The 17911-nt window shown below is 31.5% G+C and overlaps 1 long non-coding RNA gene across 1 annotated transcript in view; it reads left to right on the forward strand.

Annotated features, from left to right (window-relative positions):
• LOC127553666 (uncharacterized) overlaps positions 1-17911 on the forward strand; it is a 68528-nt gene that overhangs the window by 24004 nt on the left and 26613 nt on the right. Inside the window, exons 2-3 of the long non-coding RNA XR_007951798.1 lie at positions 4719-4884; positions 7665-7749. This is a non-coding gene — a long non-coding RNA (uncharacterized LOC127553666). The remainder of the gene's footprint in view (positions 1-4718; positions 4885-7664; positions 7750-17911) is intronic.

The raw sequence follows: 17911 nt of genomic DNA on the forward strand, positions 1-17911 counted from the left end.
CTGAGAAAATAATATGAAACCATTGCTTCCATAGTGAAGATTTTTGAACTTTCTGTTTTGCATATTATAGTAATTTGGAAATTTCAGTATTTAGAAAATGATGTTGACAGCTTTTTCTAGATCTTAGGAACTATTACCTTGTTATTACTTCCCTCTAATTGATATGATAAGATCAAAAAGAGAAATGAAAGAAAAGTTTCAGTATATTCTACCAAAAAAAGTTTTCTTTTTCTTGGTATTTATGCTACAAATTGCTATTTTATGCATAGATCTTTATGACTATTAGAATATATCTGAGTACAAGGAGATTTTTAATGGAGAGGTCAACTACCATGTAGTAATACACATCAGAAGAATTTCACATAATCTTGATATCACACTAAAATCTATTATAATTAGCACACTATTAGATGACTTAAAAAGGAATAGATTAAAAGCACAAAGATCAACAGAATTTGTATCGTAAACATTGCGATGGCCCTTCAGCTCAGGTCTCTGCTAGCTGGCTTCCTGTCCCAGCTGCCCATATTGCTATTGCAATCCTTCTTGCCCATATTGCTATCGCAATCTTTTTTCACCTCTCTACTTCAATAAAGATTGAAGATTTTTCCCTTAACCTGAATTCCTGACTCCGGCTAATTTTAAATACACGGTCATCACAATGAATAGACAATTTTCAGATAAAATTAAAGCCATCTATAGTCACATGAAAAAATGCTCTAAATCACTATTCATTAGAGAAATGCAAATTCAAACAACTCTGAGGTACCACCTCACACTCTCAGATTGACTAAAATGACAGGAAAAGATAATGAAAAGTTTTGAAAGGAATGTGGAAAAGTTGGGACATTAATGCATTGTTGGTGAAGTTGTGAAATGATCCAATTTTTCTGGAGAGCAATCTGGCACTATGTCCAAAAGGCTATACATACATTTTGATCCAGCGGTGCCATCACTGGGTCTGTATCCCAAGGAAATCATAATGTAGGGAAAAGGACACACATGTACAAAAATGTTTGTAGCAGCTCTTTTTGTGGTACCAAAAAAAAATGGAAAATGAATAGATGCTCATCAATTGGGGAATGGCTGAATAAATTGCGGTATATGAAGATAGCAAAATATTATTTTTCTATAAAAAATGATGAACAAGCTGATTTTAGAAGGGCCTGGAAAGATTTACATGTACTGATGCTGGACGAAACAAGCGGAACCAGGAATACATTGTACGTGATAACAGCAAATATATGGAATGATCAAGGATGAAAGACTTGATTTTTCTCAATGGATCAGGGATCCAAAAATAATCCCAATAGACTTTGGACAGAAAATGCTATCTTCATCCAAAAAAAAAGAACTATGGAGATTGAATGTAAGTCAACACATGCTATGTTCACTTCTTTTTTTTTTCCTTTCTCAAGATTTTTCCTTTTTGCTCTGATTCATCTCCCCCACCATGATTCATAAAGCTAAATTAAAAATAAATAAAATAGGTAAAAAACTTTATTTTAAAAAAATTAAAGAAAAGTTAGGAGGATCTGGACTAGTATGGTGATCGTGGAAATGGTCAGAAGATAGTACATAGGAGAAGTTCTATTGTGGTAAAAGAAAAAAAAAATATGTCCACTTGTTTATATATATGGAGTAAGGGAGAGTGAGGAATCCATGAAGAAAGTGTGATTGCAACCTTTAGATTCAGAGGAATGATGTGTTTGACAATAAGTAGTTAAGCTCCAAAGAACTATATATCATTAGCTAACAATTAATAAATCTAATTTTAGGAACATTTCTTCTGAGATTCTTACAGGGCATCCACATTGTCTGGGTATCAGTACATAATATGGGATTGAAGACCAAAGGAAAATCTAGGATGAAATTTATGAATTTTTAACTCATTTGCTTGTTTGGCAAAAGGTCATGGGAAAGGAAAAAGCTCACCAATTAAGATCTAGAGAAAGAAAAGCAAGGTCTCAAGATCAAAGCTTTAGAATCATAAAGAACAGTTAGAATATTGATGAGCATCCAAAAACTGAAGCTAAGAAGGAGCAACCAAATGAATGGGGAAAACCAAGATGGAATAGTAAGATGAAAATTAAGAGAGGAAAAGAATCTCCAAATGGAGAAAATGGTCAATAGTGGTAAGTGAGGTATTAGTATGCTTATGCATAATAAGCAGTAAATTAAATTTCAGCCAGATTGGGGAAATCTTTTTTTAAGAATAAACTATTTTTGAAATTTTTTCATAAATTTGGCATTTTTCCCACTTGTAGTTGTTCCTTTGTTTTTGTCTTTAAATGCCCTTCAAATGATTTGCCTGATTGTATGTCCTTTCAAGTTTTGTTAAACTCTTTAGTTATCTCTTGTTTCTATTTGGTTTACAAAATGATACTGCTATATAATATAATGTTGCAATGATTTTAGAGTGACTTTACAGCATTAACATTTGGGCTCCAGCCCTGTCTGTGACATACTGGCTGTATGACTCTAGTCATCATCTAATATCTCTGTGATTTGGGCAAACAAGTTGACATTGGTAGATGAAGTTTTGCCATAGAGGAGTTTTCTTTAGTAGTAAAATCAAAAGTCTAGTTCCTAGTCTTCATCACTTATGATTGTAAAAGATTATTATTTTTTTAATATTTAAAAATGAATCTGTATCACATTTCAATGTTGTCTTTATCAGCTATCTCCTTTTGCTTTCCAAGTAGTTGAAATGTTCTATGACTTTCTTATTTTCTGGAGGCCTAGCGTTTTGTTTCATTTGTTATTTTGGTATCCTTTTTTGTAGAGTTCTTTTACATTGGATAGAATTATAACAATTTGTGCTTTTATTCACTGTTATACATTTGCAATTTTACATTATTTATTCAAATAATTCTGATTTACCTTATTTCCTGAAATAAACTCCAAAATAAAACATACCAGGAATGTCAAAGCCAATGTCTAGATATTCTCCATCAAGGAAAGAGTTGAAAAGCTAAGTTACCATTGTCAAGATCACATAAGACCTGATTGCAATGAGTATAAAGAGGAATAGAGCTTAGAATATGATATTACAATAGGAAAAAGACAAAAACTTAAAATCCAAACATGATTTACCCAAGAAAACTGAGTATAATCTTAAAAGAAAAAAAAGTCTTATTGAAATAGAGTACTTTCATATATTCCTCATGAAAAGGCAAAGCTCAGTAAAATGTAGACATGTGAATACAGGAATTAAAAGAAATAGGAAGTAAATATATTTGAGCAATCAGAGGATACTATATGATGATGAAATATTTATATTCCACTAGAGGAGAAGAAAGTAATATATCCCCAGAAACCTAAGATCTTCAAAGATCACAGAATAATTAAATAAGGCAAAGTGTATGTGAATGGGTTTGTTATATTTTGATGATCTCAATTAAATATATATATATAATCAATTGAAAAATGAAGCAAATAGAAAATGGAAAAAAAGATTGGAATGTAACACATTCTCATATAATTCATATACACTAATCTATATGAAGTATGAATTATTTGGCTATACATGGGCCTGACTTTGATTTGGATAAGACAAATACAAATATATACATACACATCAGAATTTGGTATAAAAATACATTAAACACACCACTTTAGGTTGAGAGAATCTATAAGGACAGGTTGAGAATTGAGGAAGGATTAAAAAAAGTGGAAGGTTTAGAAATGGTTTGACTTAAAAACAACAGCAATTACTACTGCAAAAATAATTTACATCTCAAGAGGATGAATATAATCAAGGTACACATGGAAAAAAACTTTCATTTTTAAAATATAAAGTTCTGTTACCTGTAAGTGAACACAGAGAAATGTGGAATGGAAAAAGATTGCATCAAATATAGGTCAATGGAAATCAACACAGCCTTCAACATCCTCTTCTTTCAAAACCATAAGGAAGAGGGCCAAAAAAATAAAAAAAATAATAGGATAGAATAAAGGCAGTTAAAATGATAGTTGTGAACATTAATAGGATTAATAAAAGGTAACATTAAATTACAAATAATTTGCAAAATAATGATAATGATATATAAAAGAAGTAAACAATAAATCATTCAAAGGTCAATTTGTCGGTAACAAATATATTAATTAAGTTTCAGGTTAATTACTAAAAAGTATGGAGCATCTATTCTGATCTCAGCCAAACTAACAATAAAAACATACTCAAAGGTAAGTAAATGACTTGAATGAAGACATGGAACAAAACATCTCCAACCTACCCCTTTTGTAGAATTGGGAGTTCCAGAGATGTTACAATGTTTTTGTATTGTTTTTAACAATGTTTTTAAGAATTTTTCCATACATTAATCAATCATGCTGATTATTTTCCTATTCTTAAAAGAAGTTTTAATTGTCATATGGAATGGCTCTCTAGGAAAGGAAAAGATATTTGGGATAATTATGGTTATTTAAAAAGCAACACACCAATAAAAACATTAAAAATATAAAAATAATTGATTTATATCTTTGTGTCTCTAGAAACTAGAATAGCATTTGGAATATGTAAGATATTTAATAGATAGCTTTTGGTTTATGTATAATACAATTTGAAATATTAAAGTAATCATTATCAATAATAATAATAATAATAATGAAAAGATATCTATTTTAATATGCACCTATATTCCCCTTTGTTAATTTTAATGTTCTTTCAAAATGATTTATATCTTACATGAATAGTTTGCATTCTAATGTTCTAGGGTAATCTCTCAGAAAGTGGAGTGCAAAAATTTAACTTTGAAGAGAGAGAAAGAGAGAAAGAAAGAGAGAAAACAAGGAACAGAGAGACAGGGACAGAGACAGAACTGAAGAAAAAAAGAAAAATGGAGATGGGGGAAAAAAGAGAACAAGCTTTACTTTGGGGAGGTAATTAAAAATGCATGAAACCTCTTTTCTTTTGATCCTTCTACCCCAATTCAGATTTTAGTTTTGCATGTGCTACTATATTCACCTGTGCTTTCCATAATTCAAGAACTATTATACTAATTACTTACATTTTGATGAAGTAGAATACTTGTTTTTTGCATGATCATTCTCCGTATAGTGAGTCTGATATATAAACATGACCTTTTTATAAATACCAGCATTTCCTTCAAATAGGAGTGAGAAATGCTGATATTTTCTATTTGCAAGTGACTTTGTAATATACAATGATAAATATAAATGATATATGTGGATCAGAGTAAGAATCCATTTTTCTGTAATTTCCTTTTTTGTTGTTATGTTTTATTTATTCATGTGGGAAAAAGTCAACTTTTTATACACTTCATTAAGCTTATAAATATATTATTAGAACAAAGCCAAAAGATATTTGAAGCAGAAATTATAAAACAATTACTATTATTCTTGAGGGGAAAAGTTTTTTTCCTGGAAAGGAATTTGAAAGGGTGTCTTAGTTCATTGCAAGTAGTATCTTGCATTTTTCTTTTCAAGAAAACATCATTTCTGTAGCTCTCTGATTTATTTAAAAAAGATGTAATACAGGGAAGTGAATTTTTTTAAAGGCATTATTACTCCTCTAAATTTCAGTCCACAGAGCTCTTGTAATTTTTCCTTATCTCAGAAGTCTTCAGAAATAGTAATGTGTGGTACTGAAAACTCTAGTTGAATTTGAAAGTAATAGCATTGAGAAATGGAATAGTTTTCTGTTTCATTTGTGAATCCCACCTCTATAATGCCAACCATGTCATTCTTTTATGAGAAATGCTCCAACACCCACTCTTTCCTTTCAATCTTCAGAATTCTAATTTCTTCCTTTTATATTTTCATCTTCTTAAGGAATGTTAATGGTGACTGACCTTACCATGAAGTTTTTCAGGTTTTCTTACTTATGATCATGTCTCAATCTGATACTAGTGAGTAATTTCAGTAAGACCTTAACTTAAATGCTTTTAATTATGCAAATATATAGGGCCTATTTAGCCTTTGTCATCTTTCTACTTAGAAATTTTGAGAATGAGAGAGATTTTTCTCCAAGGATACACTCAACTAGAAGGCCTTAGTGTCCTATAATGTCATGTTGCTATGAATAAGTGATGCTTAATCCTGTGGCCTACCATTTAGAACATCAGGTCATGTATTAGATGGATGTGATACCAATAGCATGAATTTAAATTCCATACTTTCAATGTTAAAAGTAATATAAAATTTATTCTTATAGAGTATAAGGTTGGAAGGGATCTTTGAGAACATTGACAATAATCCATTTATTTTACAGATAAGTAAAGTGAGTATGAAAGAAATGAAGTGACTTACTAAAAACTAAATTGCATACTTAAAAGTTAGGATTTGAATGCTGATCCTCAATTTCCATTCCAAAGATTAATTATTTTAGAATATCTACACTTTGAATGAGGTAACCTTTTTTCAAAGGCTTAGATCTTCCTCCCTACTTCCTGAAAATGTACATAATTTGTTCTCTGTGTCCAATTTGGTCTGAATAAATCATTGGGATTTTTTTTTTTTTTTTTACATTATTGCTTTTGTAAGGAATTTCAATGATTACAGCAATGTCATTAAGACATTTAAATAGTACAATTGCTAGAATAAAAATATCAAACCAAGGCAAAATCTATTTACTATCTACCTCATTAATTATCAGGAGCCATCTTTCCCCATCTCCAAAGATCCTTGCATTAGTACTCTATGTTCACTCAGCTCCAAATGTTTGTAGATTAAAGAGTTGGGGCCTGATAGCTGAATATAAGGGATGGAGGCTAGACTCTGTTGGAAATAGGCCTCCTTTCTCCATAGTTACTCTAATCATTAAGGCAGAGGTATAAAGTCCTTTTTGACTTGATTATTTTATACCACTATTCCTTCATGGAAGACATCTAAGATCTAATTTAAAATATATATATATATATATATATATATTTTTTTTTCTATGTTGTGAAATGTTATCCTAATAAAAAAAAAAATTTGAGATTTTAGACTAGGACCAGCTCAGGAGACTATCCGTTAAAATTTCAGTGTAAATATGTACTATTTAGTTTGATAAACCCTACAAATTAAATTTGATTTATTTTGTTGTTGTCTAAAGAAATAATTAATAATGCCAATTAGAATTAGAAGTATATCATGCATACTTTTTTTCCTTTTCTTTAAAGAGCCAGTTAGGTGGTACAATACAGTACAGTATAGTACAGGGGTCATACATAGGATTATAACACTGCAAAATTTGAAGCAACAAAGGACATCATCATTCAATGTTTTTCATGTAATCAATTAAATTTTATTGTCAATGCCCTTGTAGTATTACTGTTTAGTTTGTGTATACTACTCTATGGATATTAAATCATAAAACTGACTTTTAAAAATATTTTAACAATTTGTTTTGATCAGTTTTTCACACAGGTAAATGTTTAACAACTAAATCTTTCCAAAACATATGATAGAATTTTAAGTTTAATCCATTTTTTCCTAAAGATTAGCTAATCAACAAAACAAGATTTCTATTCTTAATTTAGAGTTTTTGAAAATTTCTGAGCTGCAAATGGTCAAATGGAAAATCAGTTTATGTGAATCAATTTAAATGGGCTCCAAAATGCCAGTGATTCTAATCAATGATCAACCCTTGCACAGCACATTTGGTCAACCAACCCTGATCTTTTTTTTTTTTTTTTTTTTTTTTTTTTGCCTTCCAGAAAGTTATATTTTACTGGAGAATAAACAAATACATGACCAGATATATAAACACAAAAATGGAAGAAGATTATGACATTTTATTTTGTGAGTACATAATATAAGGCAAAAGTCTAGAATTATCAGTCATTATGTTTGTTAAAAACATAAAATATGTTTAAAAGATAGAAGACAATAGTCTTGATTTCAATTATACTTCATTTTTATTTCACTTCATTTGCATGTCAGTCAAGGAGGAGCATAAGAAACTCTTAAAGTTTCTAGCTTTAACCTTTAGGTAGCTTTTATTTTATTTTATTTTTTTAATTAAAGCTTTTTTATTTTCTCTCTCTATATATACATATGGATAATTTTCAACATTCACCCTTACAAAACCTTGTGCTCTAATTTTTTTTCCCTCCCTTCTCTCCACCCCCTCTTCTAGATAGCAAGCTACTCAATAAGTGTTAAATATATGCAGTTCCTCTATACATATTTCCATAAATCCCATGCTGCACAAGAAAAATCAGATCAAAAAAAGGAAAAAAAAAGAAATAAAATGAAATGCAAGCAAATAACAACAAAAGAGAGTGAAAATACTATCTTTTGGTTCACATTCAGTTCCTACTGTTCCTTTATCAGGGTGAACCTTGATCACTTTTTTGCATTTCTACCATTCTATGGTCTCTCTTTTTGGGGGGGTAGGATGAGGTGGGTTGAAAGATAGATAGAAAAGTCAGAAATGTATTGAACCCTAAAGATAAATCAAACTGCAGCATTTCATTTACATACTTGTACAGTCATCCTTAACTTTCACAAACAAAATAAGAAGTCACTTTCAAAAAAAGGCATCTTTCATTTCAGATAGCTATTGTATGGGAATACATTAAGAAAAGTATTAGTTATAATATCCTGTGAAATATTGCCTAATGTAAGCATAGGACACAAATATATACAAAATAATTAACTAGTAGTATCATAGTTCACTATCAATAGCAGAAATCACAAATATCCACATTGACAGTAATGTAGAAAAAGTAAATATTTTATGAAAATTAGAAAATTAACTGAATATAAAATAGTCTTGGAAGGAAAAAAAATATCACTATAAGTTATTTGAATCTCTTTTTAAGTAGTGCTTACTGAAGAATTCTAAGAAAAAAACATTTTGAAAATTTAAAAAAATGTCATTTGTGATTGAGGTTATATGTTAATAGTTTCTTATTTTTATAGCTCATTTAATTTCTATCACATTTCTCCACATTCCAAGTGTCATGAATTTTGGTTATATGCGTTAATTTTTCCAGTGAAAGAATGATGGCAAGAGCTACTAAAAGCTTCCAATCTTGTTCTTTGTCACTTTTGGTCCAGAGATTTGGTCATTAGAGATTTTCTAAAAACCCTGTATTTATTTTTAAGTACATTACACTGAAATGAACTCATTTTTCCCTGTGAAAAGAGAAGAGCTATGAGACACATGAAGAGCACTTAAGTACACCTTAGGTACCTATCTTCCTGCATAAGCGTAAATAAATTTAGTATAGATAAATAGAGAAAAGAGATGTAAAGGCGCACAAAGTGTCAGGGAAAGAGGAATATTGGGACTGCCAGAATGATTGCCCAGTAATTTTCTACTATGAATCAAAATATCTTCAGAAAAAAGTCAAATGAATTTGCAAAATGTATTGTTGTTGTTTGTCCTTTGTTCTAGAAGAGGACCATGACCTAAGGGAGGTGATGCCATGATGGGCAAGTGAATTGGATTTAAAGTGAAATTGGACTGTGCAAGGTCACCTTCCTCACTTTCCCCTCCATCTAAGTCAAGTTGCAAGATTGAAGTAGCTGTGAGACAGGAGGGAGCTATAAATCTTACAGGAGAAAAACATGTCTAAAGGAAATTTAAATACAAAATTATAATAGGGATATATGGAGAGGTTTTTGTATTATAAACTCATATTTCTTGAGCTCTTTTTACATTTCCAGTCTTATAATTTACTCCTCACAATACATACTGTCATGTGGCTACACTGGACTTCTTGCAGTCCCTCCCAAACAACACCCCATTTCTACTGTATTCAAGCTGGAGTCATGTCCCTCTTCTTTTCTCTTTTGGCTACTTAATCTAATCAGCTCATATTGATTTCTGCCTGTGGCTTTTCCCATTCTCTTCCCCACAATGTTCAAAGTATCCCCAGTCTCCTTCCTATGAAATTACTTTTCATTTGCATCACTTATACTGTATATATCTTCTATGTAAGCTTTTTTTTTTTTTTCATGTAGTTTTCCCTATTTGATCTCTTTGAGGAAAAAAAAAATGTTTTAGCTTTCCTCTGTATTTCTAGAGTTTAGCAGAATGCTTAGCATATGCAAGAATTTTATAAATGTTTCTTATATGTGAATGACTAGTTTTATACATTTTGAAATTTTGGAAATTTGCATTTTATTATTTTCAGTCTATGTTTCCTCATTTGTAAAATGGTGATCAAAAATGACATCTCCCAAATACGTTTGTTTTGAAGATTAAATAAAATAATAAAGGTAGTCTTTTGTAACCTTTAGTTGTTATCATTCAGTTTTTTCTCATGCTTTATGAGGCCATGGACCATACTGTTCATGGAGTCTTATTGGCAAGGGTACTGGAGTGGTGGTATTCCATTTTCTTCTCCAATGAATTAAGGCAAACAGAGATTTAAGTGGCTTGCTGAAGGTCACACAGCTAGTGTCTGAGAAAGGCTTTGATCTCTGGTTTTCTTCACTCCAAACCCAGCACCCTATTCAATGAGGCACCGAGATGCCTTGTAAAATTTAGAGCATTCTATACATATCAGCTATTATTATCCCACATAGCTTGGAAATTAGCATCTTTAAGATGATAACATTTATTTAAGGCCTTTTTTCTTTTTCTTTTTTTTAAGGTCTTTTTTCTAAAATTTTATGGAACAGTGTAACATTTGGTTGATTATTGGCAATGATAACATAAGTGATAATTTTCTAATTCTATTAGAATTTATTTGTTGAGTTTTCAAGGACATTTTCAAGTTTGTATTTCCAGTCAAAGAATTTATCATTGAGTATTTTATTAAAGGTAGAGAATTACTGATATAGCATTCCAGAGAAGAGGTCATTTCTTACTAGATATTCATCACGTCTTTTTTTTTTTTTTTTTCAAACTCCAATCATGTGTTGCACAGGTTCTTCCTTTTCCTTTCATAATCTACATTGATCTGATCAATAAGTCTGGATCCCTAAGGAGAACCCTTTCCTTTTATCCACTAGATGCATTTATCATGATTGCTAAGAATAATCAGGAATGAGGTTAAAAAGGAAAAGGCATCAGCCAAACAATGAATCACTATTTAGGCCCTTCAGCTGCTGAAACAGTGAGAAAATTCAATTAATTCCTTTCAAATGACATTTTGATTGGGGGTGCAGGTGAGAATCAAATTGGTGATTTCATTGAATTAGTTAATTTCAGCAACTTCTGCCTATTTCCCTGAATTGATCAGCAATTCCTTTAAGATTTTCTTTTAATCTCTTGAAAGCACTTGTGCATGTATAATCTAAAAAAGGCTGAATGCAAGGTCCAAGAGGCTATAAAAACAAATAGATAAGCAATACCTCTACCTGTATGCAGAAAAGAAAAAAAATTAATAAGTCTGTCTTTGCATAGACAAGGCATACACAGTTTGAAATTCAGAGATAGCTTATCTTCTAAAACAAAAGATCCTGATATCTGTAGCTTTCTCAAAGTATTGATCTTTTTGATTTGTTTTTCTTTCCAATGATTTAATTTGAAAGTTAAATTATAGCATTTAGCATGTTAGCTAAATAATTTGCCCTGAGTTGATTGCTGAAGAAAGACTTGTTTATTTTAAATACTAATTAGATAAACTAACTTTCCTTTGCAAATATATTCCTATAACCCCAGTTTCTGTTTCTTTCTGTCAATTAACCAAGTAAGGATGCAATATCAAACAAATTTAATTTAACTCCTGAAAGGTTAAGTATCTATTTCCCCCCCAAATTTTGATTGTACATTTAAATCAAAAGTATAATGTTTAGGCATGATACTGTTAAAGCTCATTGTATTTATAATGATAGTGCTTTTCTGAAGTATATTTGAAAGGTATAATTTTATGGCTATGTTAAGTGTTTAATTTATAAGGAGCACAATGCAAATTCTAACTACATGTACTCTGAAAGTTCTTTACAGAGAGAAGTAGAGTATGATAGACAGACTACTGATCTTGAAGTCTGGAAAACTTGTGTTCAAATCCCTCCTCTGACATTTACTTTCTGTGTGACAAGGAGCTCTTAGGATCTATTTCCTGACCTTTAAAATGAGGAAACATTGCATACCTTACTGGATCTGTGTAAATGTTACAAAGTACTATATCAAAGCTAGTTGTAATTAAAATTCTGGATATTATTAGGATATTTGAAGCAGGAGAAATGATCCTGTATTAGTTTTCTATCTTTGAGAATGTTAGATAGACATTTGCTATACTTGAAACAGATAAATCCCTGTTTCTCTATCTCTACATATCTCTGTCTCTGTTTCTGTCTCTCTCTTTTTCTCTGTCTTGTAATGCCAGAAAAACTGAACAAGACAGGAGGTTAGAAACCAATTTAATAGTTTATTAAATGGAGAGATATACTGGGACCAAATGGATCTTGGTCCCAGCACTGGACAAGATTATTGTCTCAAAGAATCCAGCACTAAGTATCAGAGAGCAAGCTTTTTTATAGGATAACAAGAACAATGACACAATGGGGGAGGTACCTGGATGGGGATAACCTAAAGAGAGGAGGCACCTAGGATGACACAATGGAGGGAGGTACTGGAGAGGTTACTGATATTCTAATGACATCTAAAATGGATAAACTTTTATCCTGTCAAATATTAGGAGGGAATGATTACAACCTAAAGATATAAAATCTTTATCTCATCAACCATTTAAGAGGGAATGATTATAGCCTGGGGTTTTGGGGCAGAGCAACTGAGTAGACCTTTATCTCATTAAACATTAAGAGGGAAAGGTTATAACCTGAGGCAGAGTAACTTAATAGGACAATGGGGTAACTAGGTCAGGACATCAAAAGGGAACTGTGGCACAATATTCTCTCTCTCACCCGAACCCACACATATGTGCACACAAGCACTTACAAATAGAACTTTAGATCTAGAGGGTATCTTAAGAAATTCAATGTAAGTGCTGATTCCCAATACCTCATAATCTGAGGATTATGAAATTTATCTATGATCACACACTATATATGTCAGAAGTTGGTATCCAATGGTAGATAACTTAAGTTTTACAAAAGGAAATATATTTGTGAAGGGAATTTGTGTTTAGATTATCACAGAGAAACTGAAAAATTGACAATTTAAAATCATTATTTGGGAAGAAAGCAGTTTTTTTGAGGGGGGTAGGTAGGGAATGGGAAAGGGACAAGGAAGGGCTAGTCAGTCAAGATGAAGTGTTATGTTCACAACAACATTCCTCTTAAATCATACAGTTCTAAGGCTTGTGGGAATGGAATGGAGAGAAACAACAAACAAAAGCAAGCTTTTTAAAATTTGTATGGAAAAAGCCAAAGATAAAACAACATAAAGTTTTAGCTATGTCTTCATTAGCTTCAGATCAAAGTATTTTTTTATACTTCAATCTTCATTGAGGCAATAATATTGTTAATTTCTATATATGTTAATGTGCAGTTTCACTCCTTACTGTTGGAATGAAGATTATTTAGTAACTCAATAAACCTTTATTGTCAATCATTACAGTTACAAAGAAAATGAAAAATAGTTTCCCTGCTCTCAAGGAGCTCACATTCTAATAAACTGACCCCATACAAATAATAATGTAATATAAGAAGTTATATATAGTCAGAATGGAAAATAATCTTAAAAAGAAGACCCTAGCAGTTTTAGGGCAGAAGTAAGGAAAGCCTCCTGCAAAAGGTAAAATTAAAGCTTGGTCTAGAAGAAAGTAGGAGTCAGAAGTCAATGTAGAGAGCAGACTGGTGGGATCCAAATTTCACCCAAAAATTCTGAATATTATCAAGTTAATAAGGGATCATGTATCAATGAAAAGTGGAGAAGGAAGAATTTCTCCTGAATATCAGTGATTGACCTTTTTATTCTTCCTAAAGTCCCAGTAGATTCTATTGAGAACATCCAGAAATATTTTGAATCCTACAATCTATTATTATTAAAGTTTCCCAACTATTTGCCTTCCTGTTGCTACTGTAAAGCACATCTTTTCTTCCTTTGCCATTTTGCTTGGTTTTTTTGAAAATTTTCTATTTTCTTCACAGTAAGTTTTAGGTTTTTGTGACACTCAGTCCCTGAGGCCTGGGAAACATTGTATAAAACCTCTTTAATCAGCCAGGAGGGAAAAGCTAGGAATCTATGACCAAGATATTTCCACTTATTTCAAAGTGGGAAAAAGTTTAACTATAGCTATGAAGAAAAAAATAATGCCCACTTAATTTTTAGTCAATAGTAAAAATACATTTTCATTGAGCATTAAATATATACAATGTATTATGCTAAACAGTGACAGAAAATTTTAAACTGTATTTTCTTTTGATGCACACTTTGTTTTATAGGTGTTGAGGAACTCTCATTGTGTAATCTTTTACTAATGCAGAATCACAACTCATCAGATTTAAGAATCACCTGGGAATTATGGGATTTACCTGTGATCCCATACTCTGTATATGTCAGAAGGTGGATCTGAATTCAGAATATCATAATCCAGTACTTGGCTATCTATCTGCTATACCATGCTGTCTCTATTTATATGGTATATAAAACTTTTACATAGAATAATCCATGTTCTTGAATCACTTGTAACATGTGGAGGGTCATAAAATATGTTAATTACTGCTATTGCTATAGTATTTTAAAATGTTGCAAGTATTATTTTTTTGATCCTCACAATATTTAGACACAGTTATAATACAAGTTAAAATATGATAAAGCATTGGATTATATTGTAATCTTGATGAAGAGACCTAGAAACTCTAAAACTCCTTGAAGGACAAATTCTCCTGGAATCCTGTCTCTGTAAAAGACCCTGTCTGAGGACAAAAGCTTCATTCTGTTATCTAGATGGGGCTGGTTGAGTTCTGAGCTGGAGATTCTATTGAATTAAAGAGAACACCCATTCAATTCCAAGATTGTTTATTCTGAGTCCAACTCAAACTCCACCTACTAGCCCCCAGTAGGCACCTAGGCTTGTAGCTAATGGCTTCTATTATAAAAGAGCCAATTTTGAACTGACTCCTTGCAGAGGAGCTAATATGCCAAGCCAAGGAAACTCTCTCTCTTCCTGGCATAGCAGCCTCTGCCCTCTGGAACCTTGTCATAGATGCAATGCTGTAAAGTTTAAATGGGGAAAAAAAAATTGCCATCAGAAGAGTTTTGGGGTTGAGCACTGAATCTCAGTGTTGGAAATGGCTAAACTTTTTTTCTTGATGTACTGGAATGGGTTATCTCAACATTGACAGTATGGTGAGAATAGGGAGAAAAAAATAATTTTTGGATTTTAAAACTGAGTGCAGATGCATTTGTTACACATGTAGCATCTGTTACACAATTGTACACATGATTGAATGAATTTCCCCTACAAAGTATAAACATATATGTGGTACAGAGTTCTATGGTATTACTTTTTAATGAATTTTAATGAATTGATAATTAAATATGTCATTACAAGGACATATGGTAGGATACTAAATAGAAATAAAATTAAAATTTTTGTCAAGTGTAAAACACCCTACATGGGAATAGTGATTAGACATATTTCATTCATACATTGAATTTCAAAATGAAGACACTCTGTGTACCAGTATAGTTTGGAATTTTAATAGAAACTTTAAATAAAGAGAATAACCAAGAGTACTGAGAGGCTAAGTTACTTACTTGTTCAGAATCAGACAGAAATTTGTTAGAGGTGGGATTTGAACTCAGATTTTCAATTTAATAGTCAACTCTTCCAGAACTCAATTATGCTGTCTCTCATACAATACAAAATAAATGATAAATAGAAATTGAAACTTGAGAAACAGAATAAGTTATTCTGTCTTCAAAAACAAGTTAAACCAGCTAGATAAAAATATTTTCTTTCAGGTTCACAAGTAAGCAGAAAAAAAGAGAAATTTCATAAGAGGTGGGAAAATAATCTAAAAGAAAATTAGGATCATGCCACAATATGTATTTGATTAATTAAATGGTGAGGGAAAACTTCTAAGTTTGGCTAAATATAATATAGACATTTGTATATACCTAAACATCTTTGTCTCATTCATACATCTTGTTTAAAATGATTTAAAGCAAATCTAAAATTAAAGATTTTAAAATCTTAAATCAATCATAATGGCTTCTTGAAAGGTAGAGAAAGTGTGATATCTATAGCCCCAAGAAAAATCATTGTAACTTTCAGATCTACTCAAAATAATATCATCATATGTTTGTATATCTGTATTTAGATATCTAAAAGTTTTCTTAAGTGTAAAAAGTCAGATTTTAAAGAATTCAAGCACAGGTGAATTTGCAATTTAAATTGAATAGATGTTTCCAATCTGGCTTTTGAATAAAATAGGCATTCAAAATGGAGCTTGGGTTTCTGTTAAAGTGAAAGAAATCTAGCAAACACATTTTTTTAAATATTTTATTTTATTTTATTTAATAATTACTTTATATTGACAGAATCCATACCAGGGTAATTTTTTTTACAACATTATCCCTTGCACTCGTTTCTGTTCTGATTTTTCCCCTCCCTCCCTCCACCCCCTCCCCTAGATGGTAAGCAGTCTTATATATGTTAGATATGTTAGCAAACACATTTTTAAATGAAAAGGAACCTTTGGAATGCCTCCCTCAAAACCCCAAAATAAATTTTTCTCCATCTGATGAGGTAGCTTAGTAGGGAGACATTTGCATCCTATTCGCTTCTCCGTCTTTTAAATAAGTAAAGAAAAAATTTAAGAAATGTTAACAACTTTTTGTAGCTGGCTATAAGAAGTACAGTTAATGAAGAGCCAATTGAGGAGAATGTGTCATGCTATTGTCCCACCTCAATCCAGAGTCTCCCAGAACCAGAACATAACAAGTTGATGTACATCATATTATTCCTTTTTTCTTCTCTTTTATTGTCCTGACTCAGTTTCCCTAATTGTTCTGCTTCAGTTTATAATTGTCTAGTCAGTCCTGTGAAACCACCCCTCCCTCTTTATCAGAATATTTGATAAGGCTAAAAGATCTTATGTTTTTGAATATCAGAATGCCTCTCTCCATCCCAAGCTATCAGAATGACAGATACCATCTTATCAAGATGCCTCTCCCCATCTCTGGGGTTCCTCCCTTGATTAGGTCATCCCATCTCCTATGTCATTCCATCTTCAGTGGCTCACCACACCCTATCAGAGTCCCATTCCCGCTTTCAGCACTTTGACTCCACCCCTGCGGCAGTCTACTCCTCGAGTGTGAGTCATGTGTATATAGGTCATTGAGAACTCACATTGTTTGCTGAATTCTTTCAAATGATAGTCTCATTCAGCCCTGGGACCAAACCATAGATCCATTTGGTCCCAGTAAATCTCCCCCTTTTAAATAAATTATTAAATATTCTCTAATCTCTATTTTGCCTCAGTTTCACTGGCATTACATTTCTTCTAAGTAATGTACTGAATAGCATAATTTACTTGGAATCAGGAATACTTGATTTAAAATGCTGCTTTTCATAATTTCTCGCTTTGCCAACTTGAGCAAATCTTTTAATTGTTTTAGACTTCATTTGTAAATTGATAATGCTAATAATACATATCAAGACTATTGTGAGGATCCAGTGAGATAAACTATGTTATATCTATATATATCTTATTATGGCTTTTTTATTTACAAGACATATGCATGGGTAATTTTTCAGCATTGACCTTTGCAAAATCTTCTGTTCCAATTTTTTCCTTCCTTCCCCACCCCCTTCCTAGATGGCAGATAGACCATAAAGTGCTACATGAACAATATTTGTTTGTCTAGATACTTGTGAATAAATGCACACTTTGGGAACTTAGGAAGGAAAGTAATGTCTTATAATATATAATTTACCTTTGTGTCTGACAAATGGATATTGCAAAAATTCATGTTACCTTAAAATATACATTCAACAATATAGAATGAAGAATAAAAATAATACGTTCCACAGTAAATACTGCTTAAGACATTTGTTTACTCCATCATCATGTCTTATAGCTTCTTGAT

This window comes from Antechinus flavipes, chromosome 3 (assembly GCF_016432865.1).
Source record: "Antechinus flavipes isolate AdamAnt ecotype Samford, QLD, Australia chromosome 3, AdamAnt_v2, whole genome shotgun sequence".
Lineage (NCBI taxonomy): Eukaryota > Metazoa > Chordata > Mammalia > Dasyuromorphia > Dasyuridae > Antechinus > Antechinus flavipes.